At 42.3% G+C, this 21,926-nt stretch overlaps 1 protein-coding gene and 1 long non-coding RNA gene across 2 annotated transcripts in view; one reads left to right on the forward strand and one right to left on the reverse strand.

Annotated features, from left to right (window-relative positions):
- Nucleotides 1–6,019, reverse strand: part of LOC109321219 — a 23,592-nt gene extending 17,573 nt beyond the window's left edge. The window contains exon 1 of the long non-coding RNA XR_002104000.1: nucleotides 6,009–6,019. This is a non-coding gene — a long non-coding RNA (uncharacterized LOC109321219). The remainder of the gene's footprint in view (nucleotides 1–6,008) is intronic.
- RIMS2 (regulating synaptic membrane exocytosis 2) overlaps nucleotides 1–21,926 on the forward strand; it is an 867,608-nt gene that overhangs the window by 37,279 nt on the left and 808,403 nt on the right. The gene's annotated exons all lie outside the window — the stretch shown is intronic.

A 21,926-nucleotide genomic window follows, 5' to 3' on the forward strand; every position in this document is an offset into this window, starting at 1 on the left:
GCAAACTTGAACAGGGTGCTTTCTACCCCCTCATCCAAGTCACTGATGAAGTAAGTGATCATAACTAAGGGAGATTTGGTATGTAATAAAGATACCATGGAGAAGCTACCAAATTATGCTAACTTGAAACGTGAGAAGGACTACAGAGCATCAGCTGATCCACAACAACTGTTTTGCATGTCCCCTCTAATGTCTGCCAACTTAACACAATGATGAGTTGGAACATTCATTTTAGGGAAACAAAGAAACGAAACCCAAATATGGCAAGATTTGAAAGATAATATTTCAGTCCAAACAAAACTTATTCATTTTGACTTTTTAGTTGTAGGCATCAGTAATGGAAGCATAACTTTGAGAGAGACATCATGATAAAGAAAAATGCAAAATTATGTTCATAACACTTTTGAAACCACCACTTGACTTTGCTGTTTAGATTTGTTCAAGTTCACTGCATTTGATTGGGGGTTTTGTGTGTAATGAAATACAGTTTGGCCTGTTGTCTGCATAATCTGGCATGTTCAGTTGTTTAGTAAAACAGTTTTGTGCAGTCATTCTATCCAATGAGAAATCATGTATTTTGACCCATGTGTGCTGTCTGATAATTGAAGGTTTTCTAAATCCTGCTATCAACTATATCATACATGTGTAAATAGATAAAAGCTTTCACCCAGAATGAACATATGACTTCAGATGATATCTGTTCATTCTACCTAGATAGTGAGTCATCTCTGCAATTAAATCACCAGCTGAAATCAACATTTAATCAGTATGGGAATCTGACATGATATTGGACCAGATTTTCAGCTGCAGAATCTGGCTTATGATTTAAAACCTATAATATCTAAATATTCTCTTCCATTTACAGTTACATGACCATTTAATGATTTAAATATATTTCTAGCTTTTGATAACACTTTAAATAAATTTCAGTCATCTCATCTGGTCCTCAGTCATCTCATATGAGAAGCTGTATTTAAACCTTCATAAAACTAATTTATTTTCAAGCTTACATGAGAAGAGTAATCAAATTAAGTTGGCATTGCCTTCTGCCACTCCACCCAATCTAATTTAGATTGTGAGCTCCTTGGGGCAGGGACAGTACCTTTTAATGTCATATTTGAAGTGTTTGGTATGATTTGGGGGTTTGTCAAAGTCTAACTCTGGTTCCTTTTGAGTTTTTAATCAAAAAGAAAATTATTCTGTTACATATATCATTATTCTCATTAATTTTTAAACCATCCACAGTGAACGGATTCATTGTGAACATAGGAAAAGGCAACAATAAAGAGAAAAATAGTAAATAAATGTACTTTCAGCACTAATATTCACTTCAGAATAATTTTTTTTAAAGAACTTCAAGCTTTACTAATCACCAGTTGCTTTAAATAGAACTAGTGCCAAGCGATTACCAATTCCAGACATTCGTTTTTTCATGTATCGCTGGCTAAAATTCAAACAGGTTATGGTGGGAATGGTTTTATGGACTTATTGATCTCTTCTTTTGTTTTCATTAGTGCTTTAAATTGAGTACTTCTGTCATTGTAGCATTACCTCCAATATTTGATCATTTGGCTAGGAGATGTTTTCCAAACAAGCAGGGGTTTCTCATCCCTAGCTTTCTTTGCTCACTGTGAATAGACTCACATGTCAAACTCGCCTTCAGCCAGTAGCTCCAGTGATCCACTCCTTGCCAGCTACCACTTCCATTAGTAGTATCAAGCAACAGCTCTGCCTATTCTCTTATATTTAGAGGGAGGGAGTACAAGAGAGTCTGCTCCCAAGAAAAACGGCTAGGACATGAACAAGAAGACTGCCGAGATAATTAGCTGGGTGAAGAAGACATGTTCTACTACGTAGACATTGACTGAAACAGCAGTGCCCTGGGATTGGTTTTGAAAACTAGGAATATACTTGGTCAAACAGGGTCTTTTAGATGATTCTGACTTATACCAAGTAAGATTCTGATTCTGTGCATCTCAGAGGGTTATAGTCAGTGCAATCTACTTGTAGACATCTTGTTGAAATTGTCAGCTGGTGTTCTTGAAAGATCTTGGCAGAAGTTCAAGAAGAATTACATGTTGGCTTAGAAACTGGAGACTGCTGTCTGGTTAAGTTCTTTTAATCTAGGACAGTGGTACCCAAATGTTCTTCCCAGAAGGCCAGGTTGGCAGTGCCCAGTCCATCCATGGTGCTCCTGGTCAAGCTGGTGCTCCTGATCCAATGCCCAATGTCCAGCAGGACACAGCAGGCACTATCTGGCCATGTAGAGGTGGGATGGAGGGGGAGAAGGAAGGGAAAAAGGGGACAGACTGGCCTCAGAACAGCCCTGCATCAGAAAGAAACTTGCTCCAGCCCTGTGGACAGGAAAGGGAGCATGGCCAGGCCCCAACCCAGTCCCATGGCAGGAAGGAGGCATGGCCCAGTTCTAATGGAAGGGAAGAGAGCATGGCCCAGTCCTGCAGAGGAAGTGGGACATGGCAAGGCCCCAACCTGGTCCTGCAGAGAAGGACGGGGGCATAACTTAGCCCTGGACATGGGAAGGGGGCATAGCTAGGACCCAGGTTACTCCCCGAGAGGGAAGGGGGCATAGCCCAGCCCCAACAGGAGGGAAGGGGGTGTGCCAGTCTAGAAGTTGGGGGGCATGGTCCAGCCCCACAGGGGAAGGGGGCATAGCTTGGCTCCAACTGGCTGTGCAGGGAATGGGATTTAAGGATTTGGGGGTGGGGGGGGGAAGGATGGCTGCATTAATAACCACCACTCCCCTGCTGTCAAATTTCCTGACCTGCAGGGAACCCCATGGGCCAGAGGTTGAACACCCCTGATGCAGGATGTTAACTCCCCAAGCACCAGTGCCAGTCTCTCTAGTAGATCACAACATCTAGTTTTCACTTTCTGCTGGATTCCTTATTTGCACCCTGAACTCTCTAATAGTTATGAGTATATTCGGGAGGTGGTGGACCTTCTGGTTAAGGTCATGATGTTAGGAGAATCTGATCAAGCAGATGTCCATCATTGCTTCTGTAAAAGATGAGAAGCTTACCAAACAGGCTTTGGATAAAGCTTTTCAGAACTTGTGTTAAGAAAAAAAACAAAAACAAAAAACTACAAGATAAGGTTCTGGAGGCCTATCATTCAATAGTCTGAAGGAATAGACCTAGACTGGTAAAGCTTGTTAAAGTGGCCCTGCAGAGATTTTGTTGCAAATAAGTAAGTCTTCCCTACCCTTCTTGCTTTGAAAAAGCAGGTTCTGTTTCTTTGAGGAAGAGTTCAAAAGATCACAGAGGAGCATTGGATACTCATTGTGAATTTTATCAAGATATTTGTATGTTCACAGTATTTTTCTAGTTACCATACATTCAGAGGTGGATCAGGGAGTGCAGTGGCACAGTTGTACCCTGCTTGCACTGCATGCTGGAAACAGCTCTTCAGAAGTCATGATGGCTAGCTCCATTTCTCTATGGCCCTGGATGCCTGGACACTCCAGATAAGTGCTGAGGTCAGACCATGGGGGAAAGGGAGTGGCAAAGCATGGATGGAGCCCCCAGACTGGCAGGGGACAGTGGATGAATAGGGAGCAGGCACAGGAAAGGTGAAGCCATAGAGTAACTTACTGGGAGTGTGTGGCACACCAGCCCTAAGGTGCTGACTTAAGGGTGCCAGAATGGTTCTCTGATCCCTGCAGAGTCTGTGCCTCAGCAGCAGAAGCAGCTCTGTGCTGTTGCTACTGCAGCAGCATCCAGGTGCATGAACACCGTGCTGCTGCTTTTAGAGGAACAACTGAGATGTACAGACCAGATTAGGGCAGCAACAGCTGCAAGGGACATTTTTTTGAGTGCCTGGAGTAGGTAAGGCCTCGTCTCTGGTACTCAGTGGCAAATCTCTGTCTTCCCCTCAGGGTTTTCTTAGGGTGCAGACCCTGCTTGCTGTCCCTGACTGACATGGGCCTGGGGTTGTGGGGAACCCCAGAGCTACTCCTGCCCTACTCCATCCATGGGCAATGGGAAGAGGTTGTTTGGGAAGCTGGCCTGAGGCAGGGACAGTAGGTAGTGGCCTTCAGAGTCCTTCTCCTTGTCCCCGCTCCCTGCTTAGCCCTCCTTCCCTGCAGTGTCTCCTGCTGGCCCAAGGACTCCAGCCATGCCTTGCCCCATGGTCTGAGGGGCAGTAGATGGTATCTGCAGCACCCCCTTTTTCTTAATCCTGGGTCCACTCATGCACATATTTATTCCAACTCCTATTACTTGCTAGCCAGAGGAGCAGGAAGTAGTCAGGAAGGCGCTCTGACATCTTAACCCCAGTAGGATTTTTAAAAATGTTTTGCTTCATACTAAGTGCATTTTTCATCAACCCCCTTTTTCCTTTGCATTAGTAACCAAAGCAGTACAGCTTGCCTCTTTCAAAAGTTGGCTTTTGAAAGGGCCTTAGAAATAGATGAAGTGGCTTACATTACTAAGTTTTGTTATTAATCACGGAAAAAAACTCTTTAGAAATAGTTCTCTTCCTTTCAGTACCACTTTTTTTTTACAGTTTTCATCACTTCATAGGGTCTTTACTTGCATTAAATTAGTTACTTATCTCTTCTGCTTGCCTAATCACCTGACAATTCATCAGTTCCCCATATAATCACCAAATAATTTACTGGTTAGTTGTATAATCATAGTCTGTTAGTTAAAAGTCCCGAGTTACTGACCATCAATTCTAATTCCTAAAATCACCACCAATTTGTCCATTCACTGGTTTAATGGATTGACAACTTCTCTCTCCCCCTTATTTCAGCTGGATCTTGCCTCTGAGCTTGCTGGGTCTGACCAGGGCAACTGGGATTTCCTAGGTCACAGAGTCTGGTCCCCTGCTAGCATAATGATCCCTTTTAGAAAATGATCAAATCCCATTGTAACAGGTTGCTCTCCCTAGCACCACCTTTTGCATTATCTGCGCCCTATGTGGACGCGTCTTTGGAGTCTCCTTAAGGTTTCCCGCTCTGTACTCTTCTGCCACGTCTTGATGGAATTATAAGCGGCATTTAGAGATTTCCAAGCAACAAAAGTCATCCATTCAGGCAAGAAACCTTTTGGATATTATTTATGTATCCAAAATCGTACAGGAGAAGATGCATGAGTTATAATTGCATGTGGATCTCAGAGTCAGAGTAAACAAGAACAGAACAAGGAGCTGCATGCACTTTGACAGCCAATACAAGCCATGGCAATGTCCAGCATATACAAAAAGATGTATGAAAAACAATTGATCCTATCATTTAGCAAGAATTTGCAAATCTCAGCAGAGTGTGCACAGCATGAACAAAGGATGACAGTTTCACTGCTAACTTAGATGCATTTCTTATGGCAGTAATGAACTACTCTTCAGTGCAGTATGAGTAGGCTGTCAACTTGGAAGCCAATAGAATGTTTAGTGCTTTAAAATTGGACAGTGTAGTAAGCTGTATTGCTCAACCCTGAGTTTAAGTCTAAAAGTCACAGACTGTAGAAGGTAAAAGTCAGAGCTTACAAATATGAGTGTATTTACCTTAAAGAATATATAAAATAGATTTGTGGGTACCTAAACTGGAAAAAATGTCCTCTGCAATAGTATCAGTGGAAAAAAGTATTCACTATTGTGTAAAAAATGCATATTTGCAGGGACAGGACACCAAAACAAGTTGAGATGCTGTAGAGAGGCTTTCAGTAGAGTACAGATTAGAACTGAGTCTAAATGCCCTGCAGTTTACACTTCTAGAAAAGTTCTACTCTGATTAAGGCAGAGACTAACAACATAGTATTGACAGTATAAAAGGTACTGTGGTCTATTTGGATGATGTAGTCATTTCATGCAAAATAATAGAAGAACATGATCAGAGATGCTTTAGAAAGTACTGAGGTTGTTGTGAGAAAGCTAAACAAACAGAAATGTTAAATTTCATGTACAAATACATGATGCAGTGAATGTTGGTGATGGAAATCTATAGTTGCAAGTGGTCATGACTGTATGAGGCTGTCCTCACAGATGAACACATACTGAGGAGGAATGGGAAACTGATAAGTCCAGGCCCAGCACGGTATAAAAGGAGATTCCCTGAATGAACAGGGACAGCAAACAGGGGAGAAATTTGCAAGCAGTTTGCTGGGAGTAAGTGGAAGAAAGGGAAGAAGAAAAGCCAGGGTGTTCATTCAGGTGCTCCAGGAGGAGGTAACCAGAAGGGTTTCTACAAGCATGTCAGTAACAAGAGGAGGATCAAGGAAAGTGTGGGTCCCTTACTGAACGAGGGAGGCAACCCAGTGACAGAGGATGCAGAAAAAGCTGAAGTACTCAATGCCTTTTTCACCTCAGTCTTCACAGGCAAGGTCAGCCTCAAACTACTGCACGTGACAGCGTAGTGTGGGGAAAAGGTGAGCAGCCAACTGAGGCACAACAACAGGTTAGGGACTATTTAGAAAACCTGGACATATACAAGTCCATGGGGCTAGATGGGATGCACCTGAAGGTGGTGAGGGAGGTAGCTGATATGACTGCAGAGCCACTGGCCATCACCTTTGAAAATACGGCGATTGGGGGAGGTTCCAGACAATTGGAAAAGGGCAAATCTAGGGTATTTATACACGTACCTTTTCATTCCATGACGCACTGGAGATCCACCGATTAATCGAGTCTGCTCTGCATGCTAACTGACGCACACTGCTGTGCGCTGCATGCAGTTGTGTAAGTGGCGAAATGCATATCAGTGTGCAGAAAATTGCAGCGCTGTGCTTTTGAACTAAAGCACCTTCCAGGAGTTTTAGTTCAAAAGTGCACCGCCGCCACTTTCTTTGTGCTGGCACACGTTTTGCCACTTATATTTTGCAACTGTATGACTTGCAGCACCGGGTGCTTTTCAGAGCGCCTGGTGCTGCAGTGCTTTCACATGTGAAAAAAGCCCCTAGTGCCCATCTTGAAGAAAGGGGAAAAAGGAGGATCCAGGGAACTGGTCAGACTGGTCAGCCTCTCCTCAATCACTGGAAAATCATGGAGCAGGTCTTCAAGGTTTATCTTAAACTGGTTTTGGCCATTTAGAAAACAGTTTATGTGCACTGAACTTGTGTTGTGTTACAAATTTGAACCAGTTTCCAATCACTTATACTGGTTTATATATAAACTAGAAAGGGAGGAGGGATGACCCAGGGAATTATAGACCAATCAGTCTGATGTTCATCCCTGGAAAAATCCTGGAGAAAATTGTCAAGGGATTCATCAATACCAGACTAATGGAAGGCAAGCATTTGAATGCAAGGCTTTGTGACTGGAAGGTCTTGCCTGACCAACCTCATCTCCTCCTATGACCAGGTAAAACGTGCCCTGGACAAGGGAGATGATGTGGATGTCATATATCTGGATTTCAAGAAAGCCTTTGACCTAGTTCCCCAAGATGTTCTCATGGTTAAGCTGGGGAACTGTGGCCTTGATCATCTTACAGTTCAATGGCTAGGCCACTGGCTATGGGGTCAGACCCAAAAAGTACTAGCTGATGGGAGCAAATCAACATGGTGCAGTGTGACTGCAGTGGAATCCCTCAGGGCTTGGTACTTGGGCCGGCACTATTTAACATCTTCAATAATGATCTGGATTCTGGAGTCAGATGTGAACTGGCAAAATTTTGGATGACAACAACTTATGTGGGAGGGCGGTCACACTGCAGGACAGGCTGGGGATACAGGCTGACTTGGACATGCTGTCACGGTGGGCTGACCAAAACCTGATGGCCTTCAGTGTAGAGAAGTGTAGAGTGCTGCACCTTGGTAGGAAGTACCTTCAACATACTTACAGGCTCAGCAGTGCTACGCTCACTAGCACAATGACCAGAAGAGACTTGGGGGTCTTGACTGACCACCAGATGAATATAAGCCACCAATGAGATGCTGTGGCTGGCAAAGCAAACCAAACTTTGGTGTGTATCCATTGATGCATCTCAAGCAAAACCAGGGATGTCATCCTCTTGCTTTACTCAGCTGTGGTGAGACCGCAGCTGGAGTACTGCATCCAGTTGTGGGCCCCCCACTTCAGGAGGGATGTGGAAAAGCTTGAGAGAGTGCAGAGGTGAGTCACTCATATGATCCAAGGCCTGGAGGGCAGGCCGTTTGAGGACACTTGGTAGTAGCCTATAATTACATAAGAGGGTACATCAGGACCTGGGAGAACACCTGTTCACCACAGTTTCCCAAGGGATAACAAGGTCTAGTGGCCATAAGCTCCAGGAAGGCCAAGTAGGACTAGACATAAGAAAAAAGTTCTTTACAGTGCGAGTGTCCAGACTCCACCCAGAGGTGGTACAAGCAGTTACTCCGGACTCTTTCGAAAAACACGTGGATGTTTTTCTTGCTGGAGTCACTTGATCCTAGCTGATTTCCTGCCTATGGTGGGGGGTTGGACTCGATGATCTCACAAGGTTCCTTCCAGCCACTAATGTCTATGAAATCTATGAAATCTGTAATTTCTGTCCCTATGGAGTTTCTGCTGGAGATGGGACAAACTAACAGTGTATGTTTAACAGCTAAGAGGCCAAGCATCTTTGGTTTTGCAGTTAATACAAAGAGGAGATGGCTTGAGTGATCCGTGGCTTTCCTCTCACATACCCATTTGCTTTTTCTCCTGAAGAAAAATCAAAGCAGAAAAGTTCAGTCTGATCCTGACTGCTCAAAATGACTTAGTTGGCTGTGATACTTCCAACCCTCCCGTCCCCCTCCAAAAATGTTTATTTCCTCCCCATTCCCAGTTCTCCGAGTCAAGTGCCAGTGGTAAAAGTTCCTGTAATAATTGTTTTAAGAGCCTGATTTCCTTAAAGGGAATCCCCAGCTTCCTAGACCTTCTTTGACAAGGGTTCTCATCTTTTTGCTGAAGTCCAGGAAGACTCCTGCAAAGAGAACTTAATCTTGAATCAACTGATGGGTGTACTAATAAGGGGTTGAAAATCTTCTCTATCTCATCTCTTATTTTCTATTTGTAGACTAATGATTGTTTACAGAGTACTTCCTAGAGGTTTGAACTCCTTTCCTTATTTCAACCTGTGAAATAGCATCAAGAAAGAAATTTCTTCAAGAAAGAAATTGATCCATAAGACCTTCTCTTTCTGAAAATATGGTCTATGCCATCCTAAATTTGGAGAGTTCGTGCTGTAAAGCTTACACAAGTAGAGCAGAAACAGGGTAAATAATTTTAATTATTAACCATTATTTGGTTCTTGTAGTTCTTGCTAACTGAGCTTAAAGTTACAAAAATGAAAAGTTATGGCAATTTTAGAAGTTCAGAATGAAAATAAACACTGTTTACTCATCCTTGCAATAGTTCAAATAATAAATTTAACTCAACTTTATTCAGAATCAGTTAATCAAATTAATAAATTACTTTTTTCACAACAAACCATATCACAAAATAATGGTTTATTCTAAGATATTGATAGGACATTTTAATATCAATAAAACTATCGATCAGTGTAACTCAAGACGCTTGAAGGTGACAATATCCCTAGACAACTGCTACATTTGCATTCACCAGCTTATCACTTGCTGAAGTCCAGATAATGCAGATAATAATCTTTGCTTTAATAAGCACATATTTACATAAATTCTGGGCAGTATTTACTTTCTTTTATTGAGTGATGATCCAGTGAATTGATAATTTGCATACATAAGTCTGCTATTTATCTGACAGATTTCTTTGCTCATCTTGGCAAGAGGCAGTAATATGTTTTCAAAGTAAGAAAGAAGGTAGTTCAGATCAGGTTTCATCCTAGGTAGTATTTATAGCTGTGGTATTGTTCTTGATGTCACTGACAAATTCCCTTAAAAGACTCAAGAGAGTAAAGCTTTGTATGTCTTTTGGCACTATTTCTTCTTGTGTCTTTGAAAGCTGACCAGTCCTTTCAGTCTTAATATTGTTTCTCTTGGATGTTTTGGCTTACGTACTCAGACATTTCACAGCTGGAAGTGTACGTTTTACCTCTGGAAACTATCTGTATCTATGAGGATATCTGTTACTCCTTCCTTGATCCCTCCACCAGGATTCTTTAAAAAGTCAGTGTTAGACGCAGTTTGGATTCATTTGACACAGTTCACTGAAAATCTGTATTTGGACATTTCCCCCAAATCACAAGAGCTTCTAGGTTAGCAGGCCTGATTAAGATTTGAAAATATTTTATCATCAACATTGTAAAAATTCTGGGGCCTGCCATGATCTCACTTTCAGGCACTGACTGTAGCATTACTAATTTTATATTCTTATGAATCATTTGGTCATATTTTGCATTCCAGTAGTATAACATGTTTCATGTATAACCAGCACAATATAACCAAAATAGTCATGACATAAACCAGTAGCTTAACTGATGGTGGGGTGGAAGGGGAAAAAGGGGCACCAGCTCCAAGTGCCAGCTAGAGGGGATACTGGAATGGTGCCCCCCGGAATCTTTGCTGCATCAGGAGCAGCCCCATGCTGCCTGGCTGTAGGAGCTGGATTCAAAGCAAAGCAAAAGCAGCAGGAGTCTGAGACTTTGGGACAGGTAAGATCTCCCCCTCCCCCATAATTCAAATAAGAGAACAGATGGAGTGTTGTTCGCGCCAGGTGCTGGTATTTTATTTAGTTTTAGTCTTTAACAGCAATTTCCGTTTCTTTCATTGCGACTTTTGTCAGGTTTGGCATTATTACATTTTTGACACCATGGGAAACTTATAAAATGGTTTGTGTGTATCATACTTTGCACTTGAAAAATGTGCTAGACACCTATTAGCCAGAGAGACTCAGTTTACTAGTCAGAACTAGTTTTGGAACTCTTAAGGTGATAGCCTACCTGTGAGCTCCTGGATCACGACTTTTTTTTTTTAAATAAAGCCTATACTCTCCACTATTCCTGCTTGCTGTTGGAATGGGCAGGAATGCTGAATTTCTAAGTCATGTCACTGGGCCCTTGCTGGGGGTCTCCATATTTTGAATCATCCTGGGGTTAGTAGATACATTAGAAATAGAAGCTCTAACCCAATGTTGATGTTAAAAGGGAAAATTAATGTTTGTCTTTCTGATTCTCCTTAATGCTGCTGACAAGAACTGGGGACAAAGGACTAGAACGGAATTCCTGGGTTATCAAGTTCAGCCCCCTATTATATTAGGCAACAGCAGTAAATACTTCCTGTAATAAACTGGTCAAGTTCCATTGTAAAAGAAACTGGATTTTTTTGCTCCTATTATTTAGATTGAAAGACTTTTTCTGGAACCTCATTCCTCTGGTTAAAAACTTCATTCTAATTTTAATTTACACTTTTATTAATGGCTTGTTTATACCCATTTGTTCTTGTATCAACATTGTCCTTTGACTAGAATAGCTCTTTTCCTGCTTTGGTGTTTACTTCCTGTTGCATGTATTAGAGCAGTGGGGGCCAATCTTTTTGGCAGGTATGTGACAAATTAGCTCTGCACCTTTCCCAAGTGCCACTGATTCCCTTCCCCTGCTCAGTCCACTGTTCTGCTTTCTGCTTCCTGCCCTGTGCTCCCTGTCCCATCAGCTGCTCTGCTTTCTGCTTCCTGCCCTATCCACCATTGTAATGCTGCATATCACACCCAGAGACTGCCCATGTCCGTTGTGGCAGGTGGGCCATCCCTATATTAGAGAATGGTTATTGTTCTTCTTAGTAAGTATTGTCATCTCAGTCTTCGATTAGTTTATAGGCTGTACCTAGATTATTTGAATCTCTACCCCCTTTTTACTGCGTCAGACCCTTATTTCTTGTTTTGTTCTTTTTATTCATATGGATGAAGAAATATTTGTGATTTGCAGCGTTTACATCTAACTTTTGGCATTTCTTAATTCTTATACTTGTGAAGTCAAAATTTGTTTGATTAGTCCTTTATCTCATTCCTGTTGGCTTTCTGCATATTGGTAATATATTTTAGTTAGTGATTCATCCAGTTAAGTCTGGAAAGTATACTAAGTGCATTTGGTACCTACAAACACAACAGCGGAACTGAGGTGAAGCAATTTAATTAAAAAAAACATTAAAAATGTCCCCAATATTAGAGAAATTAAAAAGAAATATGTTGTCAAAAATCAGAAGAGTGCACGTGGGTTTTGGGAGAGAAATTGGGTAGGATGGGACCTGCTCTGAGATTGAATCAGGGTTGTGTAATGAAGAAGATTTCTGTTTATAGGAGCCCTATTTCTGTGGCTGTAGAAGTTGGAAGGTGTGTAATGATGAATGAGAGAGTGAATTGAAGGAAGGGCAGTAAGTAGTACTCTGTCCTGGAGAGCTCAGTTATATCCCTGATGCTATGCTGCCATAGAATTTGTTTGTGATAAAATTACTTAAATCAAACTTTTCATTAGTAGTCACTACCTTTGTGTTTCTTATTTTCTGGGTGCCTAACTTAAGACCAAAGGTACTTGATTTGCAGAAGCACTGAATACTCCCAAAGCTCTGCTTTGTACATAAAAAGTACTGTATAATAATGTGTACTCTGAAAATTCAGATACGTATCTCAAGTTGGGGTATCCATAATTAGAGTAGTCTCTTGAACTTAATTTCTCTGTGTTTCATTTTTTCATAGACATGGCCATAATGTCCCTTTTTTAATAGATTTGTTGTGAAAACAAATTTAATATTTGTGAAAGACTCAGATATGGTAGTGATGCATCATTGAAAGGTTGATAAGAAAATAAGTAATTCTTCCTTCAGAGCGTGGTGGTGTTATATTCTGATTAAAACATGGAACCACACGCTGAACAAGAGTTAGAAACAAAATATTGAATAGCTGCTTGTGAGTTGAGCACTGTCCATTTTGTGTATTTCTGTGTATTGAATGAGATAGGGGTCCTGTGGAAGAACAGAATGTGCCCACGTAATTAAAGATTGTATCAGAATGCATATGCACAAGAGTTCAAATTAAGTTTGCACAAGCAATCTTTATTTTAGTATTTCCTAATCTTTGAGCACTTTTATTTTGGAACCTGAATATAGTTCTTTTAAGTGTGTGTGTGTTTGTAATATCCTAGGTTTTTATAATAAGTAAATTGGGGACCCCCCCACAACACACATCATACAGTATTATTTTGACACTCTCCTAGGTCATCAGATATGCTGGAATCTTTATCCATACAGTACTTATCTCTGTCTCTTGTCAATATTGTTAGCAATATTAGGTTACCATTCTAGAAAGGGTAAGACAGTTTGCCAGTGCTATACTGACACGTGTTTTTACCGTATAGAACTGTTGAAACTCAGAAATCTTATATACCAGGTACTAGAGGAGATTATTCACTAATGGACACTCCACTCCTCTGCAAGTATGACTCTTTTCTCATTACTTGCTTAATAGCCATTACTGTCGCAGCTTTTCAAAGAAAATGTCACTAGAATATTTTAATGCTGATAAAACAGTACATTTTTCCTGAAGCTTTGTTCTTGGAAACAGCTGAACTGTTTTTGCTGATATTAGAAAAGGAAAACAAAACAAAATAAAATCAGTTTGAAAAACATACTTAGAAGAGAGAACATTATTCCAAATGGTTAAAGTCTGACAAAATTACAGGCAGCTGAAAACAAGATCTTATAAAGATATGTGGGAAATCGGAGATAAATAGTTTTCAACGCCAACTTAGATTTTACAAGTATGCAAACTGGAGTTTGCAACTTGCTATTTTATCTAAAATTTTCTGCGATCAGTGTCAAAGATGTTTGTTTTATTACATTATAATTCTATGGATTCAAATAGTTGGTAGTTTTATAAAAAGCTGATGTGACATTTTAAATTCAAGTTGTCTTACATGTCTGCTATGCTGTAGTTATTACACTGGAGAACCTAAGTATGTTAATAATGTCTGTTGCAACAAAATGGTATGTCTGAATTTAGGAAAAAGGTATTCAGCGGTGACTTTTCATAAATCATATTTTAGTCATGTTGAAATAAAACTGTTTTTTGGCATGCCAAATGTATTTTTCCTGGAGAATGAGTATTTTACTAAAGCTTTTGTATCTGAAAGGTAGTCATTTATCCATGTAAAACTGACATTTGATGTAAATGTAGCAGTCCAATTGATATTCTTTCATGTTATTTAGGAGTACAGAGTAATGAAATTTTATGTATGTGGCTAACCATTTAGCAAGCGTGTTTCATTTTATAGAAATACAAAATAAGGTAGGAATAATCTTCTGATCTCAGGCTAAAGAACTTCTAAGGCTAGGCACAGACATTCAAGAAGCCTGAGGCAGAATTGATCGAAGGTAGGCAGTTTTCTATAAACCGCATAGTTTTAGATTGGTAGCCAAGAGAACACACATTTGCCCTTTGGTGTGGGGAAGGGAGGGTTGGGCAAATCTTAGACCAGGTTCTGTCATATTTAAGTTAGCCTGTGTGTCAACTTCTGTTCTGCTATGGGTATAGACTAGTTTCCAGTCACCAGGGATACTGGTTTTCTCTGTTTAAAAATCACAAATTCTCTGATTAATTCCCCCCTCCCCCTGTAAATTCTCTGATTTAAAATGAAATTCTCTCTCTCTCTCCCTCTCTGTCTCTCCCCCTCTATTTACTGCTATCAGTTGAACACAATGTTTTATTGATATACATACAATTTAAAAGCAGTTTGGAAACCCAGGAGTGCCTCAGTCATTATAATAAAATAAATTCTAAATACCTATACATTTTGGTGTTTGATTTTGGGTTTTTTAATCATGGAAAATCAAAGCTTCCCCAGCCCCCTTGGCTTACCAGGATGTGGGTCCAGCTGTGGCTGTCCCTGCCACTGCTTTTGTGGTGCTGAGCAACCCTGATATTTCAGTGCCCTGTCCATGCCATTGCCCCTCATTCCCCACCCACAGCCCCCCAGGCCTGCTGGTACTCCTTACTCCCCAACCACAGCCCCCTGGGACCTGCTGGTGCCACTCACCCCCCACCCACAACTCCCCCACACCCCTAGCCCTGCTGGAGGGGCCCCCAGTTGCAAGAGCTATGGGGCCAGGGACCTGAGTCCACAGCCCCCTGCCCCTGTAGCAGTGCCCGAGGCCCAGCTGTGGGAGGCAGTGGATGCTGCAGCACAGTGGAGTGCAGAGCCTGGCTCCCCCTCCTCCATGGGCAGTATGGCTGGAGCAGAGCCCATGGGGTAGAGAGTGGATGTGGGTTGCCTGCTACAGGCTTGGGCTTGCTGCCCTCCCCCTGGGGCCTCCACAGCCCAGTGGGTGGGACCCAGTGTTGCAGGGCAGAGCAGGGCCAGGCAGGTAAGCTTGTTGCCATTGCTGGAAGCCCTGTGCTGCCATGGCAAGGTGCCCTCTGCCTGCCCAGCAGCAGCAAGGGGCACAACTCTGCTCCATCACCCCTGCTGCTGCTGGGTGGGCAGGGGCGCCTTGCCATGGCAGAGTGGAGCTTGCGGTGGCAGCATCACACATCTCTGCCCTACTCTGCCATGCCGGGTGCCACCCACTGGGCTGTGGAGACCCTCTGGGGGCAGGGCAGCAGGGTGGGAAGCCGGAGCCTGCAGCGGGAAACCTTCTTCCACCCCATGCACAAATCTGGAGAGCACAAGCCCCACAATCTCCTCTGGGAGTGTGAGCAGCATCGGGGACCCAGCCCCCCTGGACAAGCCCCTGTCATCTGATCAGCATCTGGGAGGTCGGGGGGAGGTGCTTACCACAAAAAGACTCTGAAAATGGCATCACGAGTGGCCTTCAATTTTTTCCTTCGCCTCAGTGAGCTTTAAGTAGAACCCTAAGAATGGGGGATAACTGGCTGGGTGGTTGAATGGGGTTGACCTCAGCATTGCTGAGAGAGATCTGGGGGAATAGAGTGAATCACACATTCAATATGAATTAGCATTGTAATGCCATCACCAAAAATGTAAATGCAACTTCAGGTTGTTTTAGGAGAAAGGTATTGCACCAAGGGAGGAAAAATCAGCAGCATACCTACAGGCTGGGGAACTCCCTTCTTGTCAGCACAGAGGCAGAAAAGGATCTTAGAGTCACTATTGATTTCAAGATGAACATGGGCTGCCAATTTGAGGACACAGTCAAGAAGGCTAAGCGCACCTTGTCATGCTTCCATAGATGCATCACAAGCAGGTCCAAGGAGGTGATCCTCCCCCTCTATGCGGCACTGGTCAGGCCACAGCTGGAGTACTGCGTCCAGTTCTGGGCACCACACTTCTGGAGGGATGTGGATAGCATAGGAGGGTCCAGAGGAGGGCCACTCACATAATCAGGGGGCAGCAGGGTAGGCCCTATGAGGAGAGGCTACGGGACCTGAACCTGTTCAGCCTCCACAAGAGAAGGCTGAGAGGGGATCTGGTGGCCACCTACAAACTTGCCAAGGGGGAACAGCAGGCAATGGGAGAGTCTTTGTTCCCCCCAAGCACTACTGGGAGTTACAAGGAAAAACAGCCATAAGCTGACTGAGAGTAGGTTCAGGCTAGACATTGGTAGGCACTACTTCACAGTCAGGGCGGCTAGGAGCTGGAACCAACTTCCTAGGGAAGTGGTGCTCGCCCCTACCCTGGGGATCTTCAAAAGGAGGCCAGACAATCACCTAGCTGGGGTCGTTTGACCCCAGCATCCTTTCCTGTCCATGGCAGGGGGTCGGACTTGATGACCTGCGTAGGTCCCTTCTGACCCTACCAACTGTGAAACTGTCAAAGCAGTGAGAAAGTAGCTGATGTATGAAAAGCCACATAATCAGGTAGTTTGTAGAACCAGTTTCCCAAGCTTAATATAAATTATCAGCTTTTTTGATGTTTTATTTTAGGCTTCATATGCCTTCTACCCTTTTACTGCATTAGATCATTGGTGTTCAACCTTTTTGGTTGATTGGCTGAACATCTGTCTCCAGGCTGTACCCACTCTGTCTCCAGGCTGGATCTGGTGCCCAGGGTGGGTGTTGTGGGGCCCCATCCAGCCATGCAGATGGGGGCAGAGGTGCAGTCTTGGGGGGACAAGGGGGTATGACCTAGTTCTGACCCAGCCCTGCTGGGGAAAGGTGCCAAGGCCCAGCTCTGAGAACTGCATGGGGCCTGGGAATTGGAAAGGGGGGTTGGAGTTGGTATTAATTGCCAATGCTTCTCCACTGGTATATTTTCCGACCTGTGGGGAACCCTGTGGGTTGGATGCCATGGTTTTGCAGACCAGATTTGGCCTGCAGGCCAGAGGTTGAATACTCCTGCACTAGATCAACATAGATGCCATACCTTCCATGTGTACGTATAATTAAACATTTTGTATATCATGCAAAATACTTTTTACTTGGTCTTTTTTTCTCTCCCTTTCAAAGGATATTATTCAAAATACAGTTTTAGCTTAATAACAGATAAATAGGGAAATTAAATAATTGTTGTTCTTGGGTCTGTCTTTGAGCAGAAACCTGCACTTCTAAAATTTATCCTACTTGAAAAAAATCATGTCCATTAAAATACAAGCTTGGGAAAATGTGTACACAGTAAAACTCAAATGACTTTTGTGTCTGCCTAAGCTCACCTTGTCCATGATCAGCTTATTTGTTGCATTACTTCTCCCATTCTTCATCTGTTTATTAAATGTGTAATGTCTGAACTCTTTGGGACAGAGATTGTGTCATCTTGTGCTTTTGAACACAATTAATTTGAGATGCTGCCACAAAACAAATACCTAACACAGATAGAATAACTGAAGTGTGATTAGGAAACTGTTGTTATTCTATGTTGATGAAATAAGTGGCCCCTGACAACTGAAGATGTAAACATGACTCCTTAAGAAACCTGAGCAGTTAAAGCTGGTTCAAGGATTTGAGTACAGAGATCTTGGCCTGATTAGTACAGGATTCCCTTGATTTATGCAGGTTCTGTACGTGTGAATCCGCTCTTATGCAAAGTCCCTTTTTATAGCAAAAATTTGTTATATGCGAGGTAAATTCACTCTTATGAGATTTGGTATGGTGGAAGCTTGTAGTTAGATGCTTTATGAGGTGCATTGTGGGAGTGACGAACACCAAAATATAGCCTCCTATGTGGATCTGTGCTCCCCACTCATCTGCAACACGTGTTTCTGTAGTTGCCATCCCCATTATGATAGTGCCTTGTGCTTGTGCATACTGTCTGCTGTTGGTGAGTACCAAAATTGTCTTGTAAATGTGGTAGAAATGGGTCTGGTGGTCAGTACAGTTTAGGTCTTGAAACATATTCCTGTTTGTTACATTGTAAAGTTGGTTCCCTTTATGCAAATTCAAGTTATGCACCATTTTCTAGGAACGCATGTATAGCACAAAGCAAGGGAAACCCATATCATGGGGAAAAATGGAGATTAAAATAGAAGGGAATAGAATAAAATAGAAAGAGAGGAAAAACAGTTTAAACATTTGAAAATATAAGTATTAAGTAAGGCTTTCATTTTAACACTATCTCTTAATACTCTCCAGGAAAGGGAAAAGGACTTTTATAAGGACTGTAAATCATTATTTCTTGGCTGACACTCTTTTAGATAGTGTTAAAGGTAACTTTCTCTTGAGGAAAATAGCTCCAGCCCATCATAATCACTTTTTTTTGTTATTATTAAAGTTTCTTGTGTTGATTGTTACTTGCAATCTCACTACTAGAAAAACACAGACGCAACACAGTCCTGTAAGCCATTCCAAATCTTCGCTAGTACCACTGCCCTGCCTTTTGTCCAACTTCAGATTAACATGGCTAACTACCTCTGTCTTCAGCTGTTTGGGTTATTGCTTTCCGCTGCCTCACTGGTCCTGGGCTCACAGCAGTGTTGCAAAAGTAGTGTTCTTAGCCATTTCTTATCAAGCAGAAGGCAATCAGAGAAATCAAAAGAAAAGTTAAATAGAATATGAGGAAGGAAATGGGCACATGAGACAAGAATGATAGCAGGAACCCAGGATCACATTCTAGGTTGCGTTTAGGATTGGTGGGGGTGATCAAAGCTGGTGGGGGTGATCATCTGAGTCCCTCTCCTGGCTTGGTCTGCTAAAAGATTCTTTCAGATTGAGGATGATGAAGGTCTAGTGAATCACAAGTCACAGAAGATACCAGAATCCTAGGAGATGTGCAGCCAGCAGTCGTATTGTTAGAGCTTGTTGCTTTCCCAAACTGTTCTTGAATTTTGATCCCTGCTCATTAGAATCTTCTCTTTAGAGTCCTGAAAAGTGTGTCAGGAAGATTAACCATTGTGGCTTTATTTTGTACCCAACCAGACCTAGTTTCCAATAAAGGAACATTAATCCATTCATTTCCAATTTAATTTTTGTGTCTATGAGAGAGTCTTTGGGAGAGAGAGAGAGAGAGAGAGATGTTCTGGTTGGGACTAAATCTTTCTGTCTTTTCTTTTATACCTTTTTCTATCAACATCCATTGCTACAGATCATTGATGCATTTTATGAAATGTTGCCACTTTCCATCAATTAAATTCATTATTGGGGGAAGCCTCCTAGATATAAACGATTACAAGAATGCTATTGCTATGCCCTTTTGCTTGGCTCTGCCGACCTCCACAATTTTCATGACCAGGGAGGGTACTGAAAGGAAACATACAAGAATGTTGTTGCCTTGGAAAGGTAGGGTTCATACACTCATAGGAATGAATCAAATGGCCAAAGCTAAGGGACAAAGCAAAATGCACATTTTTCCAAAGCAAGTGGTATTGTAGATCTAAATGTAGGTTTTTGAACCTTGACAGTGTTGTGAACTATGGTGTTCAATTTGAAAAATCCTCTTTTACCCACAGTTATCACTTTGGTATCTAAAACACCACAGTAACCTCCTATTCTGAGCATGCTCTCCTAGATGAATAGCGGGTACCCTTCATGGTGAATACTGATGTTTTTCCTACAATTTCTCCCTCTTTCGTATATTTCTGTATGAAAAAGAGGACCTCAAAACAGTGAATACACAAGAGTTAATTGCATGTTACTGGCTCAGTAATGCTTACTGAAAGACTGGATTGTTTAAGTATTGAGTTTGGTTCTGATATCATGGTAGTATGGACTAGGAGTAATTCTGCTCAAGTCAATGGAGTTTATCAAGTGTAAATCTATAAATGGGCTGTGTCATGCTCTCTATTCACTGTAATAATTAAGATAAGTGCCTAGTTATTCCTAAAGACTGTTAATACACACAGGAGGTAAATAATTGCCATAAATAAAGTGAATGTGTAAGTGTTCACTGTCACATTTTATCATAGTACAAAGACTTTTTTTCATGATTTTTACTGTGACATTTGGCTATTAACAATATTGTACATGGGTTCTTTTAAAAATTCTGTCTCTGAGTAGCAGATAATAGCAGATAATATGGTCAACATTTGCTGAGATTCCTCCTCACAAATATACAAAAATTACTAATTGTGATCATTGAGAGGGTTTTTTAAAAACTGGTATATTGACGTTTAAGTCCCCATTTCCTATGTTTGCAATTGGAAGCTATCACTTCGGAAAATTTAGGGGGTGGGAATATGAATCCAACCAATGATAGATTTTGAGTAGCTTATTTTATATCAAGAGTATGATGCAAAATAGCTGATTTCCATTGTTCTTGGGACGAAGTGTTTTGATAGCACAATGAAAGCTAATGAGTCATTAGCATACAGGGACAGTTTGGGGCCTTCTGCATTCCAACCGATATGTATAATTTGCTGACAAAATGTTATTTTTATTTTTATGTTGCATGTTAGTCATAGGACCTTCAGTTTTTTCAAGGTAAGTATTACAAACTCTGTTTTCTTTTCAGATAGCATGACAAAGTAGACTGCTGCCTATGAAAGGTTATGCTGCTGAACCAGTTAGTTTCTAAGGGGCACCCCTGCCTCTACCTACTGTCTGATTAGTTCAAACTATCAAGGATTGTCCCTTGTGCCTTCAGACTGTAAAAATCTATTTGTAGTTATGATTCATGGATGACTTATTGTGTCATTATACAAGGGTGGATCCAGAGGGGGTTCAGTGATGTGGCTGCACCCTCCCTTTCAGACCAGGCTGCCAAAGCAGCAGCCAGGGACTTTCCTTAAGTCCCTGAAGCAGGTAGGAATCCCTTCCCCCAGTATCCCCTCCTTTCACTCAGTGGCCCTTCCTGCCCCCGCCACTGTTTTTGGCTGATCTGGGGACAGGGAAAGCTCAGGAGCCACTTCTGCCCTGCTTCAGCCAGACTGTTCAGGGAGTTGCGTTCAACTGGGAATAAGGGAAGCAAACAGGTTCCTCCTCCTTGCCCCATCTCCTACGGTTTTCCCTGTCAGCCCAGAAGTATGTGCAGGGTAACCCATTTGTTGCTACTACTGTTCCTGGCTGAGCCTGGGTACTCGCACAGTGACTGCCCATAGCCCCAGCTGAAGTAGGCCTGGAGTGGTTGGGACAGTAACAGCACTGTGTAGGCCATCCCTTCTGTGCCCAAAGTGAGTAGAAAGGGACAAGGTGGAAGATAAGGGGAGAAGAGCTACTGCTGGAGGGGAAGGGAGGAGATGTCATGAGCAGTGGGGAGCTTCTTACTTGAGTTGGGGACATGAAATGTCAGGGGAGGTCCTGGACGAATGGAAAAGGGCAAATATAGTGCCCATTGTAAAGAAAGGGAAGAAGGAGAAGCCTCACCTCAGTCCCCAGAAAAATCATGGAGAAGGTCTTCAAAGAATCAGTTTCTAAGCACTTTGGAGGAAAAGGTGATTAGGAACAGTCAGCATGGATTCACCAAGGGCAAGTCATACCTGACCACCCTGATTGCCCTCTATAATGAGAGAACTGGCTCTGTGCATGAGGGGAAAGCAGTGGGCATAGTATACCTTGACTTAGCAAGGCTTTTAAAACAATCAAAAATTATCAAGGCTCACATTTGTGAGAGCCCGGCAGGGCAAGTTATGCTGAGGGGAAACCAGCATGGATTCGTGGCAGGCAGATCGTGCCTGACCAATCTAGTCTCTTTTTATGACCAGGTTACAAAACGCCTCGACGCAGGAGGAGGGGTGGATGTCGTA

Source organism: Crocodylus porosus, unplaced genomic scaffold (assembly GCF_001723895.1).
Source record: "Crocodylus porosus isolate Cpor-Errol unplaced genomic scaffold, CroPor_comp1, whole genome shotgun sequence".
In the NCBI taxonomy this organism is placed as follows: Eukaryota; Metazoa; Chordata; order Crocodylia; family Crocodylidae; genus Crocodylus; species Crocodylus porosus.